We start from the raw sequence: 18,115 nt of genomic DNA on the forward strand, positions 1-18,115 counted from the left end.
CCGCCTTGGCTGAGGAAGTGTAAATACTCCACAGAGGGCCTCCAACCGCCTGTGTGTGTGTGTGTGTGTGTCTCTGGCGCATACTCCAAGTTTGTTTCTAAGCTGGGAAGTGTCGAGAGGCCGGGCAAACAGCCCTGTGCCCACAGCCCCTCCCCACCCCCGCCCCAATCTGCTGTTGTACCGTTCACTCCACTCGCTGTCCTTGGAAGCTTGTGTGAAAGGAAACCCCTTCGGCTAGAAACAACAATCACCCGTCAAACCCCCAAAGCAGCCTCCCCCAGTATTTTATGGACCTGTTAACATAAGAGCTTGGGTGGTTTCTCTCTGTAGAGAAACCAGGCTTCTCTCAGACGCCCTGTGTCACCTGTCCCCCTCACTGTGGGAGCAATTGCCCCAGCCTCTTCAACCTTTTTCCTAAAAACTTGACTGTGGCTATTCCGCCCCATCTGGTCCTGTCAGTGACTGGGCTGGGATGGGTATAGGAGAGGAAGCAGGCTGTGGCCTGGGAGTCCTCTGAGCTCCATACTGTACAGTGCTGCTGCCAGAGTGGGATGAGGAGAGGGGGGCTCTCGCCGTCTCCACCTATCCCCTCCCCGCCTCCCTCCCTGCAACTGGCCTGGCAGAGAAGACATACTCAGACATAACTCTGCCTTGCCCAGCATTTGCTTAATCTGTGACACTGCTTGTCAAAAATCATCTTAAATGCCAGGAGAATGGCGTAGGCGGGAGCGCCAGCTGGACCAGGACCCCTGGCTTTGGGGCTGAACAGCAGAGGAGTTCCCTGAACTTACACAGACGCACACATATCAGGAAGGTCACAGCTTCTCCCCCACCCCACCCCGCACCCCGGCTCAGGCAGGACATTCACATTTTTGAGAGAACAGCCTGTTTGAAGGCCGAAGCTCACATTTTTTCTGGGGACCCTGTGAACTTCAGCTGCTGGCCGGGTACATGGTAGGGCTCATGGAGGGGCCTCCTTTTCAGCATCCTACTTAAAAGCTGGAGGTTGCTCTGTCTGGAAGTCTGGGAGACCCCAGTCACTGCAGGAGACATGGGCAGAGTTCTGAACACCTGTCCTTAGGGGCAAAGACAGCTGGTACTGCCTCCTGCCTGCCTACCTCCCTCCTCCCTCCCTCCCCCACCTTGAGTGGGGATTTAGGTCATAAGATTGCAGCGGGGAGGACGAGGAGTTGGCCTTCACCTTCTATTACATGAAGGCATTCGGCCCTGGCCATTCTGCTGTGGCTCAAAGCCAGTTGCGTTGTCACAATTCTGGCGACATCAAAGGTCGGGCAGTGATGTCACATGCAGCCCATTGGGAACATGCTGTCTTTGTGAGTTATTTGTAACAATAGAGGCATAAATGTCTTGCCTCCAAAGACACCATCCTCAGAAGTTTTGGGACTCCACATCTCGGAGCCCTGGCTCTTTTAAGATCTCAAAGGTTGTTTTGCAGACCCTCCATGTTGGCCCACCCCTGGCTGCCCCCAATCAATCTCTACAAAACTACAAGAGTTCCCTAAGAATGTCCAGAGGGCAGAGCCACCACCTTTGTTAGTTTCATGGCTGGGGTGACCTTTCCTCTCTGACTAATGCCAATGCCAGTAGCATAACCGCCGAGGGTCCACACCCTCCACTCCAGCCCGTCCAAATAAGTTATGTGGGCAGGGCAGGGGTGGGCAAGTAGCATCGCTGCCTATGGGCGCCCGGCAACCTAGGGTCCTTTTAGGGCCAGTCCAGGTTGCCCAGTTGGAGGAGCTGCCCCCAGCTCAAACCAAAAATTCTGTACCCCGCAACTCACCGTGTCAGCCAGGCAGGCGAAGGGCACCAAGTCTCAGAGGCCACGACGCTCCGATCTGCGGGTGGCGGCCATGCTGGAGCGCTTATTGCCGGAGGAAGGCCCCCCTAGGGGGCCGATGCCTTTTTTCGTGTGGGAAGGGGAGCTGTCGGTGAGGGCGATCCCTGGGTCCGGAAGCGCCGTCCGAAGTCCGGAATGTTTTTTTTTTTCCTCTCAGCACCGGTCGCGTCCGCCTGGGACCCCGGCCGCTCGCGCGCTCAGGCGGCGCATCCTCGCAGGAGACTGTGCTCCATGCGTCCGGCGGGAGGCGCTGCGCCTCCCTTCGGGGCCCGGCTCACCGCTGCAGCTCTGCCCGCGCCTCTCCCAGGGCGCCCTCTCCGTCCGCGCTGGGAGGCCGATGGCCGCGGCCCCTCTCGCCAGCCCCAGCTGCAGCCTGTCTTTGTTGCTTCCTCTCGCTTGCCCGCCCGCCCTCGGCTTGCAGCTCCCGGGCTTGCCCAGAGGTGGAGAGTCCGTCTCCTCGGAGGATTGCACGCACCTGCAGCGGCCCGGGCTCCTCGCCCGGCGTGCACCGGCCCCCGCAGGTTGCAGAGAGCAGCGCGGAGAACGAACCGGCCCCTCCTCCTCCTGCTCCGAGCCCCGGGTGTGGGGGGAGGGGAAGCCGGCGAGCAGCAGCAGTGGCAGCCGCAGCGATCGGCAGAGGCTGGGATGCAGCCTCGCGGGCCTTGGCGCTGAGGACCAGCAGATCCAGCTGGCGTAGGGCAGACTCAGGGATGGAGAGTCGTGCACCCGGCGTGGGGCTTGAGCGCCGCTGCAGAGGCGGCGCGCCGGTCTTTCCCGTGCCCGTAGCCCCGGACGGTTCGCCGGGCTCCCCGGGCCACAGCCTCACGCCTCCCAGCACCGTCGCCTAGCCTCGGGCCCGGCTCTCCGCCCGGCCTGGCCGGCGCGCGCAGCCTCTTCACGGAGCTGCCGGACTCGCAGTGATGCCCGCTGCTCCGCTCCGGCACGACTGACAGGCGCGGGCGCCCGCTGCCGCCGCTGCGTCTCACCCCCGGCCCGCCCCCCGTATCACAGCCCAATCAGCTGCAGCCGAGAGGCGGTTACCACGGTGACGCGGCGCCGCGTCCTCCGCGAGGCGGGGCCCGGGGCTGCCACGCGCGCTTTTCGCGGCAAAATTCAAAGGCCGGCAGGGCGGCTCTCCAACCTCTTTCCCTAAGCGGACACAAGGCGGGGTCTGCTCTTGGAAGACTACAACTCCCGGCATGCCGCGCGCCTAAATCGGGCGAAGGAGTCCGTATTGGAAGCGCAAGGCATGCTGGTAGTTGTAGTCCCTTTGTCGAAGACCTAGGGTTGAAAAGCAGTAGCATTAGTCATTGAGTACCTGTTTGAGGGTAAGTACTTTGCTAAGTGTACCATCTGCATTATTTCGTTTACTCTTGGAACAGGCCCTATGAAGAGTGTGTTAAAGATAGTAAAAATAGGTTGGCGTGTCACTAAATGGTAAAGGGTGCGCACATGTTTGCAAGACCTTGCATCAAACCTTAGGAAAACCCAAACACACACACACGCTCGCGCGCACACATACAAAGCAAAGTGCATACTACACTTAAATCTCAAAACTGTGAGATCGCCTTTATGACCTACATTTTACAGAAGGGAACACTGATGTTTGGCACTTGTTCTCAGTTTGCTGAGGAAACTAAGATCAAAAGACGTGAAGCATCCCGATTGCCTTTTCCACGGAGCCACTGGGGATGGTGGTAGAGTTTGTGGCACCAGCTCTGAGATCTGTGGAGCACAAACCACGTCCTGAATCCTTGGTCAGCTCCATCCCACAGATGTATACAAGACTGAGGGAGGCAGGCGCCAGTATTTTCTATGTTGCTCCCGTTGGTCTCAAACTCAAGCCATCCTCCTGCCCCAGCCTCCAGAGTGCAGACACTATGACCACAAGCCACCATACCTGGTGAGGCTCCAGTTTGTCTTCCCCTTAACAGATAGGGAAACCGAGGCACAGTATCACCTAAACCTAAGTAGGTGTTTCCATTCTTATCTGCCTGACAACCTACAGGTAGCATTCTCCGTTACAGACAGGGAAACTGAATCCTGGGAGAGACACAGTTTCCTACACTTTTAAAAATGTCACAGAAGAAGTTGGACATTCAACTTTCCAGACAGAACTTCAGGATCCCTACGGAAATGTAAAACATCAACCAGACACCCCCACCCAGCCCCTTTTGGGGCGTTATCTTAGTGATGCTTAGTGGTCTTGGCTTTAAGTGATGCCTGGAGTCCCCCAGAACCTCTCCTGCGATTGACCTTCACCGTTTATCTCCAGGGCTTGGTGTCTGTTCCGTGTCTGTAAAACGAGAAGACAAGGTATCTTAATCCCCTCTCTGTAGCGGCTGTTGCTGGGGCCGGGGAAAGAGCACCGTATGGGCTCAGGAAGTGTGAGTGGTGGTCCCCCATCCTAGAGGGCTGGTGAGCGTATCCAGGGTTTTGTATGGACTACAGTCAGTCAGGTTTTAGCCTACTTTCAGGAGCCAACCAACCTCTAACTAGAACCTGAGAGAAGCACTGGCAAGGGCTCCAGGGCAGGCCCAACTAGGCCGCGCACTCCTTATCTGGGGCAGAAGCTGGCCCTGTTTCGTGTCTCGCATCAGCACTGTGAAAGGAGCACTTCCGGCAGCTCCGGACTGCCTCTGTACCTGCTGTATTTCTCAGCGGCTGCCTGTCCTTCCTCCCGGCCTCTCCCTGCTCCAGGATTGTGGGTAGGGGCAGGGATTTACCTGGAAACACGATCAGCTGCCAGCTGCTTCCCCACTGGGCCAGCTGCCAGAGCCGCCCTGACGTCAGGGCCAGTTGCCCGGGCGACTCGCTGGCAGGACCCAGGGCAAGGACAGGTGGGGAGACCATATTCAAGCCCGGGACAGAGTAGGAGACGATGACAAGTCTAGGAAAAGAGAAGGCTGGGGTCGGGGGGTGGGGCTAAGGTGAACAGTGTGGGTCAAGCTAAATACAGCCATCTCCAGAGCCTGAGATTCTCTGATGTGGGGCCTTATTCTTGTGCTGTTCACGGTTCAGAGTCCTTTCACCTTCACAGAGAACCCTGTACCGACGACCGTGCGGATAGAATTACTACCCACATCTTGTGTGGGAAGAGGGCTGCTGGACTTGCCCAAGGTCACCCATTGATGGAACTGGAACCCTACCAGAGCCCTCCACCTTGGTTTATTGCATCCCTGGGCAGCCTCCGTATTGATAGTGTGCGACCTGGATGCACATTTCTGGGCCCATTTCCCTGTCAACTTCTCCCAATGTGGGTCAATCGCTTCCTACGGACCTGGCATGATTCCAAAACGGTGCGGTTGGCCTGGGAGTGGGAGGAAGGGCAGCTAGGGGTGAGATCTGATGGGGGGGGATGTCTGTCTCTAAAGGTCAGGGAGTTGGTGAGGTGCTAATGACGGGTCCTGGGGGTGGGGTGCAGCGGGCTCGGAGGCAGCTGTGCTAGTAGAGACGTCTTGTAAGCAGTTGAAGGCCCGGAAGATGCTCTGCTTGGGCCTTTCTTTTATGTATGACTCCAAATACACATTCGAAACTTTAATTATTCCAAGCCTTATTTTTAATGACCGTTCTTAAATGCTTTCACCTCCCTTGTAGCCCACCAGCCACCAGAGGTAGTGGAAAAGAAAGGATACGAGGGAAGGGGACCTGTTGAGAAAGGTTCTTTGGAGCAACTCCTGTCCGTGTTGTCTGGAAATCAGCGGTTCAGTTCCCAGGTCAGCAGCGGCAGCTCGATCCACTCGCAAACACTTCACAGATACAGCAGCAGTCCAGTTGGGTAGAGTCGGGTTAGCAGACCTAGCAGACACAGCCAGGCCGCAGCCTCTGCTCAAGTCAGCAGGAGAGACGAGAAGGGACCAGGAAAAGTTCTTGGCTGTGCCTCTGTCAGGGAAGCAAAAATTAGTGAAGACCAGAGACCAACAAGTGTTGCACAGCTAGCTGTACCCAAGTCCTATTTATACCCTCCAAACATCACCCGTCCTCACTTGTCTTGCCTTAGCCTGAGTCCTCAGAAGCGGCAGGAAACTGCAGCACACCAGCAAGAGTGTTTTCCTGCGTTTCTCTCTATGGAGTCCCGACAAATGCAGCTCAGCTACACAATGTAAGGCAGACCAACACACGCGTGCTGTTATTGAAGAATCCACCACGTGTTCTTTCACGTGCTTGCTTCAGCAGAACATCCCCTCTCCTGTGTCCGCTTCAACGAAACGTTCCCTCATATGTTTGCCCCAGCAAAACACCATCCAAATGACTTTCCAAAAACAAACAAACAACAACAAAAAAAACCCTGTAAGTTTCCATTTCACACATTCACAACCACCCTCCCTCATAGTCCTGGCTTTTGCTCAACATGCTGTCCAATACTAAAATGATCTGGTTAGAGACTACACTAAAATTCCTTTGTCACAGCCCTTGGTTACCTCCAGGCCAGCCAGCTCCTGAACACTGGGGACTAGGAGTTACCTCACCCCACCACCACCACCATTCCTACAAGGCCCTCCATACCAGTCTTGCTGAAGTGCACGCACATCCTCTTACCACCCCAGGGCCTTTGCACGTGCTGTCCCCTTTACCTAGAGGGTCCTCCCTCCAGGTAGTCAACTCTTGTTCCTCCTTCAGATTGCAGGGAGTGAGTCTCCTCCTCTGGGAAGCCACCCAGACTCCCACTTACCATGAAGCAAGGTCTGGGAACCTCGTGCTATGTCTAGTCTGATAGTCGTCTGTTTCCCTAAGCTCGAGGCTCTCCACGGCTCCCTGGCACAGGTCCTGGCACCATCTTATTAATGAATGAGGTGGTTCAGATTTTTTTTTCTTTTTTCTTTTACATAGTTTTTGCTATCTAGCCCAGGCTGCCCATAAAGCAAACCGTCTACCTCCTCTCCTGAAAAACGTGAACTCTGTTTCCCACCCCCCCACTCCCCCCTTTTTTCCAGACAAGGTCAATGTGAATTCTGGCAGGCCTGTGACTCCTAAATTCAGACCAGGTTAGCCCTGAACTCTCAAGGATCTGCCTGTCTCTCTACCCCTGCCCCCTACAGCTGCTGGGGTTAAAGGGGGGCTCTATTTTCTGGTAGAGGATGAATGTGAAGAGGGGGGAGTGGAAACAGACTGGTGAGGGGTGTACCTCCATGTGATCCAGTTCCTCTGTGCCTCAGTCCCGTCCCCCCCACACCTTGTGAGGTGAAATTCATGATGTGTGAGGTTAGTTCTGCTCTCATTATGGGGGGGGGTGTCTCTTCCATTGCTTGAGGCTCCTTCGCATATTCAGTGAATTCTAATAACTGTCCCAGGCAACCAGGAGGATCCCCTGTGACAGACGGGAGCAAACAGGGTTGATGCAGGGTACCCTGGGAAGAAGGAGCACCTGGAGCAGGTGCTGCCCCCAGTGACACCCTGCTGGCCACTGATGGCCCCCTGTGAGCCCTGAGGAATACATAGATGAAGGGAAAGGTGAGGGGGCCTTGGCAGGGGACAGGAGGCCGATGCAAAGACCTCGCCCTCCCTGCTTGCTTTCCATTTGGGGAGCTCAGAAGGGTCCAGTGAGTCAGAGGCTGGGCCAGGGCTGAGCGTTCAACCGGGAGCCTGGGTGCTGGCAGGGGAGCAGGCGGCCTCAGCCTCCCACCCCGCCTCCCCCCAGTCGCCTTACCTGGCCTGGTTGTTCTAATCTAGGCCAGAGCCGGGAGGGAGCCGAGCCCCCATTGGTGCACACCATGTAGGTTTTTCAGAGATAATTTAATCAGAGCTATTAATAAGCAGAAAAGAAAGAGCTCTTTATGCTTCTCGGGGAGAAAAGGGGAGGGAGGGAACCCTGGTAACCTTGTCACTCACCTGCCCCGCCCCCCAGGACATGGAGCATCTGGGGGAGGGGGGTGGGCAGGCAGAAGGGATGGGGTAGAGACCAGGGCAAACTACAGGCTGTAATGAAGAGAGGCTCAGGCTGCCTCAGGGATGGACTCCTAGTTGCTCCCCCACCACAGCCCACCCCTGTGGCTCTTTCCTGTCTGCCACACCTTTGCCCACTCAGCTTGGCAGAGTCTGCACCTCCCCCACCTCCCGCCAAGAGGGTCTTTTGCACCTCTGGTTTAGTGTAGTTCAGGCCCCAGCTCAAACATTTGCCTCCTTGTCTAGACACCATCTCCTACCCCCTGAGTTGGCTACTTTTAGATGTCACCTTGATAGGATCTTAACCACCAGGGAGAGGGGTTTCAGCGAGGGATGAAGGAGATCAGGTTGGCTTGCGGATGTGTTTGTTGGGGGATTGCCTTGATTATGTTGAGGCAGGAAGAGGTGCCCATTGTGGGTGTCACCATTCCCTGGACAGGGGATCTGGGATTGTATTAAGATGAGTAGAAGCAAGCTGGGTTCTCACCAGGAAGCGCTTATCTCTCTCCTTTCTTTCTTTCTTTCTTTTTTTTTTTTTTTTCTTTTTTCTTTTTTTTCGGAGCTGGGGACCGAACCCAGGGCCTTGCGCTTGCTAGGCAAGCGCTCTACCACTGAGCTAAATCCCCAACCCATCTCTCTCCTTTCTAATGGATGGAGTGGAACCAGGTTGCATTTGTCAATCACAACAGAAAAGAAACCAAGATATTCCCTGTCAGCAGTTGCCTTCCCTACATAGCAATCATCTGTCAGAGCTCCTGCGGGTGGCCTTGTTCATTGTTTGCCTCATCCAGATGCCCTGGGTCAGTATTTGCTGGAGTTGGGAAAGACTCAGGGGCTCTGAGAAGAAGGCAGAGTTCGAAGTCAGGTTTCGTGGGGGTTCCTTCCAGATGTGAGAACTCTCTGGGAATCCCAGAGCCTGGAGTGTTCCCGTATTACATCACCATGGTTCACTTCCAAAGAGGGGAAAGCACCTGCCCAGGGTCACGCAGCAAATTTGGGACAGAGTAGAACTTGAACACAGAGCCCTTTGGGGACATACAGTTCCATTTGGAACCCAGCTCTGTTTTGAAGAGAGTTCTGAGGCAGGCTCAGGAGGTAAAGCGCTGTGCTGTCTTTGACTAGTGATGTCTGCTGAGTCCAAGAACTGGCAGCTAAGGTGTAGGTGTGTGTGTGTGTGTGTGTGTGTGTGTGTGTGTGTGTGTGTGTGTGTGTTATTCCTGTGGTTAAGTTTCTGAATTTGGAAGCACACAGGGCTTGGCACTGAAAAGTCTAGAAGAACAACCCTCTTGTAGATTCCTGTATGAGATAGCCAATTTCCCTGGGCCTCAGTTTGCACAGCTGGAAATTGGGGGTATTGCCCTCAGCCTTGGCCCATTCCAAGACAATAATGAGAAGAATAAACGGGCACAGGTCTTATTGTAAAATACATGTGACAATGACATTCCCTGCCGATTGGGGTCGCTGTGACCAGCCACTCCCCCACCCCCATACTTCTGTTTTGTTTTTTGTTTGTTTTGTTTTTTTTTTTTTTTTTTAATTTGTAAACCTGGCACAAGTCATAGAGAAAACCCACTGGTTGGGTTACAGGTGTGGATTTTGGTGACCTTGGCCTTGCTCAAGGTCATGGGAAGGTGGAGCTGGAATTTGAGCCTCCCTGGGTCTCTCTTTCCAATCAGCCTTTCCAACTTTGCAGGAGGCTTCAGTTACCAGAGAGAGGCTGGAAGTGAGGGTGGTCCCTGCCCCAACCCCCCAGCTAGGCGCTGGTGTCTGCAGGCCAGGCCTGTGAGTGGCAGAGAGATTTCCAAGGGATTAAAGCCAGCTGCTGTGCCTCCCCTCTGACCGAGAGAGGCCAGTGGGTCCTAAGCCCTCCTGGCAGATTTCCTTTTGTATAAAAAGTTATTGACTTATCAAGGTTAAAATACATTCTGTGCAGGCCAATAAAACAGGGATAGGGCCGTGTCCCGGCTGTCCGCAGAGCTTGGTTTTCATGGCAACGGGCCCTCTCTGCACATTAAATGTTCGGTTGTGCAAAGTTCAGGCGTTACATAAACAGGGAGTTAACAACAGTGCTAGAAATCAATGTCTGGCCAGGCATGGCCCGGAGAGATAGCATTGATTGGACCTTTCGCTGTTCCCGTTGTCGATAGGCCAGTCCCTTCCTGCCCAGTCCCTGCGGGGGAACCCCAGCTCAGGGCTCAGACCCAGAGTACTCCCGGAGAGCCTCCCTCCCTTGCCCCTCTCTGGCTGGGCTCCAGCTGTGAGGGGCTCTGCTAAGCTGTTTGGTAAACCATTATTGTTCAGAGACACTTTCTATTGCTTTAAAATGTGCTGTGGGTGTCTAGTTAAGGGGAAAGGCCTTCTGCCACCCTGAAAACATTTCTACTGCGTTGGTGTCAGGCCGTAAATACACCAACCTGTATTCTACTGGGAGTCTGACAGACCAGGATGTGAGCCCAAACTTGCTGTTTGATCTTGGGTCAGTCACTCCATTTCTCCGAGCCTCTGCTTAGCCTTCTGTTCTCACGAAGCTAGAGTCCCGTGGGTAAAAAAATCCAAAGGATGCATATATAAAGTGGTCAGAGGGGCTGTTGTGATGGCTTGGCGGTTAAAAGCTTGCTGCTCCTCCAGAGGACCTGGTTCGATTCCCAGCACCCATGTGGCAGCTCACAACTATCCGTAGCTCCAGTTCTAGAGGATCTGACTGCCTCTCCTGGCTTTTGTCAGCCGCAGGGGCATGAGTACGTACTGCGCAGACGCATGTAGGCAGCGTACCGCTCAGACCCACTTAGGCAAACAATTACATAAAAACAAAACCCAGTGTCAGCCTCAAGGGGGCTCACAAGAAAGAGGAGGGCAGAACCCTAGGAGTGAGGAGCAATGTTAGCGCTCAGGTCTCAGCTCAGCCATTGTCTGTGTGAACATAGGGAACCTCGACATCACTGTGGGCGGTGACATCGTTACATCTACTAGAAGGCTCTTGCAAGAGCTTTGGGATTGGGCTAGACCCACGGAACGTGCCAATACAAAGTTTTCAAAGCTGGACATGGGCACATGTGTAATCTCAGCACCCAGGAAACTGAGGCAGGAGGATCATGATTTCCAGGCCAGCACGGTCTACACTATGAGACCCTGACTCTGGGGAATAAAACAAAAACAAAAAGCAAACAGGGTTGAAGAGATGGCTCAGTGGTTAGGAGCACACACTGCTCTTATAGAAGGTCTGTGTTCATTTCCGGGCACCCACGCCCGGAAGCTTGCGACTGCCTTTAACCCTAACCTGAGTGGATCTAACACCTACCTACACCCTCCCCCCACAAACACACACTCACAATTAAACATAATTCTTAAGAAAACAAAATCAGTTTGAGATGACCTACTGACCCTTTTCCCAGTTTTCTAATCTTAGCTCTGCCCACTTTCACAAGCTAGGAAATCTCACGGCTTTCCGTTTGAAAGGGTGAACTTAAGAAAGAAGCTCACCATTTTCCTTTTCTCTGAAGTGTTCAGATCCACTTCGGGGTGCAGCCCAGGTATACAGTAAGCACTCAATACATGTATGTAGAACAGTGTTAAACTCCTCAGGACAGCCGGCCAGTTCCCCTTCTGATTGGACATGGGGAGGGGCGTGGTACGTTAGGGGACCCATCCACAGCGGATGTGGGCAGAGACAGCAAACTGGTTGCTGAAAACCAGGCCCCTTCAGGGTGGAATGCCCACCCGGAGCACAGCTCAGCCATTTGTTTTCCAGGATGGCCAAGTGAGCACCTCCCGCCAGCGACCTTGAGTAAGCGCAGGGCATGGCGTAGCTGGCTTCTCTGTCTTATTTCCTGTCTACTTCAAGGCAGGTGGCAGGGTGTGGCAGGATGGGGCAAAAGAAGGCACTCGCATCCCTAAATGACGGTGGAAGAAAGCTGTCCAAGTGCCCACCAGTGATCCAGTAAAGTCTGGAAGCCATGGGGTCCTTCCACAGTGGTAGCCGGCGTTGTCAGTACCACTTTCTACGACACCCCGGCACATCACTTCCTGAGCTTCCAAGGCACCCTCATTTGAGAAGGCGGAGGCAGTAAAATATTAATGGCAGGGTCCAGGGTCATTGTAAATGTCTTTTGATTTCCCTGTGTGTTTGAACATTTTCATGACAAAACGCTTGGAAGGAATGAGCAAAGCTTGCACTTCCAAATTCTTTCTTCGAACATTAGAATTTTAGAAAGATGCCTTGAGGGAGGGCAGGGCTCAGTAGAGGGTGACCGAAGAGATGGCATTTGGGGTCCACAGAAGTTCTTCCCCTACCGGCTGCCTCAAAAAACATGTTCAAGTTCATCACAGGACTTGGCATTTGATTTTTCCCCTTTGGTTTTTGTTTTTTTTTTGTTTTTGTTTTTTTGTTTTTGTTTTTGTTTTTGTTTTTGACAGTGTTTCTCTGAGTAGTCCTCACTCTGTAGACCAGGCTGGCCTCAAACTCACAGAGATCCACCTGCCTCTGCCTTCCAAGTGCTGGGATTAAAGGCATGCATCACCACCACCTGGCTGTGATTTTTTTTTTTAATTTATTTTTGTTTTAATATATTATTAGCATTTGTGGCTCATGGGTGCAGTGCCTGTAGTGGCCAGAAGAGGGCGTCAGATCTCTGGGAACTGGAGTTCCCAGGTTGTCAGCCGCCATGTGGGTGCTGGGAACTAAACTCAGGTCCTCTGCAAGCACACCCAGTGGGGATGAGGCTCCATCAGTGGAGTGTTTACCAACACACATGAAGTCCTGGGTTCAAGGCCCCTCAGCATATCTGCTGGACATGGTGGCATATGCCAGGAATCCCAGCACATGCAAACAGGAAGACCACAAATCCAAGGTCATCCTTGGCTGCATTGTGAGCTTGAGGCTAGACTGTGCTACCTGAGACCCTGTCTCAACCAACCAACCAACCAACCAACAAACCAACCAACCAACCAACCAACCAATCAACCAACCAACCAACCAACCAGCCAACCAACCAACGAACTAACCAACCCATCAACTAACCAAACAACCACCTTATCAACCAGTCAACCAACCAACCAACTAACCAACTAACCAACCAAACAACCAACCAGTCAGCCAGCTAGCCAACCAACCAACCAACTAACCAACCAATCAACTAACCAAACAACCAACTAACCACCCAGTCAACTAACCAACCAACTAACCAACCAACTAACCAACCAACCAACCAACTAATCACCCAGTCAACTAACCAACCAAGTAACCAACCAATCAACCAACCAACTAACTAACCAACCAGTAAATCAGCCAGCCAACCAACCAACAAAACTTACCAACCAACTAACCAACCAACCAACAAAAACCAGCCATTATTTTGATAATAAGGGAACTGAGGCCCAAAGCAAAGAAGAGTGAGAAAATTCAAACCAGCTGTGGCTCCTGTAGGTTCTCTGAGAGACATGACCTTGGGGACCATCAGATACCATGTAGATCTCTCCCAATGGCCCCCATACACACACACCTGCCACAATCCTCCATTTTGGCTGCAGTGTTCCCAGTCTTTTTTTTTTTTTTTTTTTTTTTTGTTCTTTTTTTTTTTTGGAGCTGGGAACCAACCCAGGGCCTTGCGCTTCCTGGGCAAGCGCTCTACCACTGAGCTAAATCCCCAACCCCTGGTGTTCCCAGTCTTAGGTGACACTTGTGTGAAGCACTCTGGAGGGAGGGCTGGTGACAGAGCCCGGTGTATCCGGAGAGCCAGGCTCCAAGTTGCTTGCTCTTCTCTTACCCATCCTGGCACAGGAGCCTCTCTAGAGCTGCCAAGATAGATAGTCACCCTAGTCATCCTTCCTGTCCACGGGGCCCACAGCACACAGCAGAAGGGCATTACTCTATCCCAGAGAGTCAGCCACGAGACCCTGGCCAGGTCCGTCACCTCTCAGAGCCTCGGTTAAAATGAGGCTGGTCATGGTGTCAACTGATAACCTGTGTTCTGTTTGGCAGAGAGCTCAGCAGGAAGAGACGATGATGGTGACCTCTTCCTTAGCCTTCACATGACAAGAGGAGGGTCTCTGTCCCGCTCTGGTCTGCTTCAGGAAGGCAGGGCTTTGGGTTTGAGTCCTGGACTTGTCATCTATTAGCTGTGTGACCTTGAGCCTCTCCCTCTCTGTCTAAAATAAGATAGCTTGAATGGTAACTGCCCGGCCTGGCAGTCACGATGCATTGATTTTATGAATGAAAGCTTTCACAGTGCTTGGCCCACAGATAGCACTCAGTGAGTCTTAAGGACCATTATCAATAAGAACCATTATCAATAAGGACCATTAGCAATGCCACGGTGGGCAGAACTAACCCTGTTGGTGAATATCAGCCTCATGATTGAGGGGGAGGGGAACCTAACCCCCCGTGTGCTAACTGGACCCACTGGGAGGCAATGCTGAGTGTTGGCTTGGAGTAGGCTGGGTGAGAATGATTCTACAACCCATTAATGATGCCTGCTGTGGCCAAGGAGGTGGGGAGAGACAGGAGGCTAGCTATCCAGAAGCCAGTCCCAAGCTGCCTCAAGCCGGCTCCCTGGGGAACCAAGGCTTAGAATGGGACGGAGACTCACCCAGGGCCACACTGGCCATTGGAAACCAAGCCAGCTGCTCTGCCACCTTGCCAGGCCCTGGTCTTTGTCATCTGATCCTGTGGAGAAAAGTCATTATTTCCCCATTACTGTTCCCAGCCTGTTTTCTGGAAGGGAGTTAATTGATTTAAACTTTTCCAGAATGATAGCCCCTCCCCCTCGCTGCTATTGGGACTGTTCTTGGGAAATGACAAGATAGGACCTGTGCTGGCAAACACAGAGGTCTCAGGGGAGCTGCGGGGCAGGGGTGGGAAGCGTGGCCTCCCTTGGGACAGTAAAGTGTGCCTTTACTGTGAACGACAGCTCGCCGGGCTTGTATGGGCTTCATCGGTTGAACCTGCCTTCTGCGGAGCTACACTGTGTGCGATGCAGGAATCTCCACTTACCCAGTTTACCGATGGGGAAACTGAGTCACGGTGAGGCTATCAACACCGCCAGGCGCCGGAACCCTTGTTACCGCACAAAGTCACAGACCAGAGCGTGGCTAAGGCTCTGCTTGACAACTGAGGCCCCCCCAGAGCAGAAAGGTTGCCCTCCTAGTCCCATACTTAGCTGAACCACAGCGGCATCCTTTGACCTTACCAGGGCAAAGTGGGTAAGAGGAGCTCAGAGCCCTGACAGCCTCGGCGGCCTTGCTGGCCGATTCATCTTCCTGCCGCAGTATTTATTTACGCACCCCATTTAATCAGGATATGCCATAATTAGTGGCGGATTTGTGCCTCCTGCCCGAGGTGTTATTTATTCCGGGTTCCGGGCAGCCACTTTCCCATGTGGAGTGTTTGCTGGGCCTGGATTTCAATCAGATGGGGCCATGGCGGAGCTGCCCCCAGGGAGCGCACGGTGGCACTGCCCCCCTTCGGAGTGATAAATGAGGTTGGAGACAGCAGAAGCTGCTGGGCTGATGGGGGGGCTGCCCGGCTGGGAGGGGGAGGGGTGTTCATGCCAACCCTGGGATCCTGCCACTCTGGTACTGCCCCTCCCCCATATCAAACAATAACCTGGCAGCCCCAGCCCAGGCAGACGTGTGAGATGGCACCGTGACGTTGCCACAGTTTGACTGGCCCAGCGTAGGTGGCACTGGTGCATAGCTGAGGACCCTTGGGCATGGGGTCTCCAGGCCTTGAGGTTGAGGAGCAATCCCGTACCCACAATCCCCGTGGCCTGGACCTTTTCGTGCCTTTGGAGAGCCGTTTAATTTCATTTATTTACTTCTTTTGTTTATTTTTGAGATAGGGTCTAGCTATGTAGCCCAGGCTAGCCTTGAATTTCTGGTCACCTGCCTCTGCCTCCTGAGTGCCGGGATGATGGGTACTGGTTACCAGAGCTGACTCAGTCAATGTCAAAGCCCACGAAGGACATCACCGGAGGGCAGGCAGCAGGTTTGGACCCTTGGCCTGGTAGGGAATGGAACGTAGGGAATGGAAACATCTTTACTGACCTCCGGGGTGCACTTGAGACCCTAACACTCCTGACGTCTCTGTCTGCTCCAGTGTGACACAGAGAGAGAAGCAAGAGCCACCGTCCAAGATGCCACAAGGCCACCAGCACGCAGTAGGGCTCCGTGGGTAGACCTAATCGTTACAATTGGCAGATTTAAAAGGTTATTTTGGGCTGGAGAGATGGCTCAGCGGTTAAGAGCACTGGCTGCTCTTCCTAGAGGTCCTGAGTTCAATTCCCAGCACCCACATGGTGGCTCACGACCATCTGTAATGGGGTCTGATGCCCTCTTCTGGCATGGAGGCCTGTAGGCCAATAGAGCACTCATCCACGTGAAATAAATAAATCTACTAAAAAAGTTATTTTTGTGCCAGGCATGGTGGCCCATACTTTTAATCCCAATTTAATCTTAGGAGGAAGAACAGGTAGATCTCTGTGAGTTTGAGGCCACAGAACTGGTCTATGGAACAAGTTCCAGGATAGCCAGGGTGGTCGTGACCTGCCTAATATGGGTTCTGGGAACTGGATTTGGCCGGTCTCCTGGAAGAGCAGCAAGTGCGCTCTTAGCAGCCAAGGTGTCTCTTTAGCCCTGTGGGTGGTTAATTCTTGAAGTAACCTGGCAAGTCAGATGCACAACACCCACAGCTGAGGAAATGCTCACAGGGTAGCCTTACCATCTTTGCTTTCCAGGGGGAGGACATCAGGGCACCCTCAGGAATGACCCCAGCATCCAAGACTTTGTGGGTGGCCCTCCATTTCCCTAGGCAGCAACTCTGGCCAATAGGCACGTGCTACTGAGCTCTCAAGGTGCCTGTGCCACCGAGAACAGACGTCTGCAGGGACCTGAGTGTGGGTCTGGCAAGCAGAGGGTCCCTGTCAGGTGTCACAGACATGTAGGCTTAGAAACATTGGGAACGGGGGTTGGGGATTTAGCTCAGTGGTAGAGCGCTTGCTTAGCAAGCGCAAGGCCCTGGGTTCGGTCCCCAGCTCTGAAAAAAAGAAAGGAAAAAAAAAAAAAACCATTGGGAACGGATCAACAGGGGGCTCTGGGGAGGGAGGTCAGCCATTGCCAGGGGACTGCTGCTGTCCCTCCTCCAGTTAAGACATGGTTTGTCCTCCTTGCGGGACCATTCCGTACCTCCCCTGTGAGGATGGTGCTCGTGGTATCTTTATTACAGTTTTGGGATCTCCTTCCCACCTTAGTAGAGTTTGCAGATAAGAGGAGCTCGGTTGGGCAAGAGGAGGTGACTTGCCAAGGGTGTGCAGTCCGGGAGCCTGGAGGTCCAGCGACGGATCTCGAATCCTCTCATCTGCCGTGACTGACTGGATCCCCGATGACTTTTTTTCTGTGGCTTCAACCGCAGAGCGTTCCTGGCCTCAGGTGCCATGGGCCTCAGGTGCCATGGTGGGCTCTAATATCCACCTGCGGAAGACAGGGTCGGGGACACCATGTATGAGGGGGTCATAGGATGCCAGGCAATAGGAAAATTCTTGAAACAGGACAGAGATAGTGTTCCCCTGCATCCTTTCGCTTTTGTTAGTCTGTCCCTCTGCCTCAGTTCCCTTTTCCGGTCTCCTGCCTGGCTGACTTCTCTTTGTCACCTCTGTCAGAAGGTGTCCTTGCTGAGTGAGGTCACATTGGATGTATTTCCTGCCTCCCCCTAGCAGATCTAGCACCTGTTTGTGTAGTTAACTGGGGGGTCAGCCCTGCAGAGCAGCCGGCCCAGCCCAGCCTCCGCAAAGAGCCAGGATGCCGGTGGCTTCTGTGCTACGTGATTCTCAGCTCTCGACACTAATTTACTCCCTTGGGAACAGCTTGGGCAGGAAGCCTGGGGGTAGAGGGGGGAGTCTGGGTGGGGTAAGGGGGGAAGCTGGCAGGGTGCTGGGCTACTGGCCTGGTTGCAGGAAAAGAGGTTGATGTGCATCCAGCCCTACCTGGGGGTGATCCAGCTTTCCTGTGCCCTGGTGTTTCTCATCTTTAAATCGGTTTGGCGCCATCCTTGAAGCCACTTCCCACAACTGGGCACGGTGACCTTCAGGAGTCCCCAGCTAGAAAGCCCCAGGGCTCAGATTCTAACACCAACAGCTCCCAAGTTCACGTTCCTCAGTCAGATCAGGGGCTTCATACTGGAATGGCACTGGGGGAGTGAGTGCTTGTTGATCGACTAAAAGAACGAAGAAGGGAAGGAATGATTTCATGAAACACCCAGCTCAGGTAGGACACATAGAAGGGAAGGGACTTCAGAGTCCAACCCCAGGCCTCTGGATGCCTCCCACAGGCCCCCCAGCCTCTCCACCCCATCCCCATTCCCTGCACTCAGCCAGGAGGAGGAGC

At 53.6% G+C, this 18,115-nt stretch overlaps 1 protein-coding gene across 1 annotated transcript in view; it reads right to left on the bottom strand.

The window, feature by feature from the left end:
• The window catches only part of Fam222a (family with sequence similarity 222 member A), a 44,959-nt gene extending 42,757 nt beyond the window's left edge, over positions 1–2,202 (bottom strand). Inside the window, exon 1 of the mRNA XM_032886763.1 lies at positions 1,802–2,202. The gene's annotated coding sequence lies outside the window, so the exon portion shown is untranslated. The remainder of the gene's footprint in view (positions 1–1,801) is intronic.
• Positions 2,203–18,115: the final 15,913 nt, after the last annotated feature.

Source organism: Rattus rattus, chromosome 16, assembly GCF_011064425.1.
Source record: "Rattus rattus isolate New Zealand chromosome 16, Rrattus_CSIRO_v1, whole genome shotgun sequence".
NCBI classification, from domain to species: Eukaryota; Metazoa; Chordata; class Mammalia; order Rodentia; family Muridae; genus Rattus; species Rattus rattus.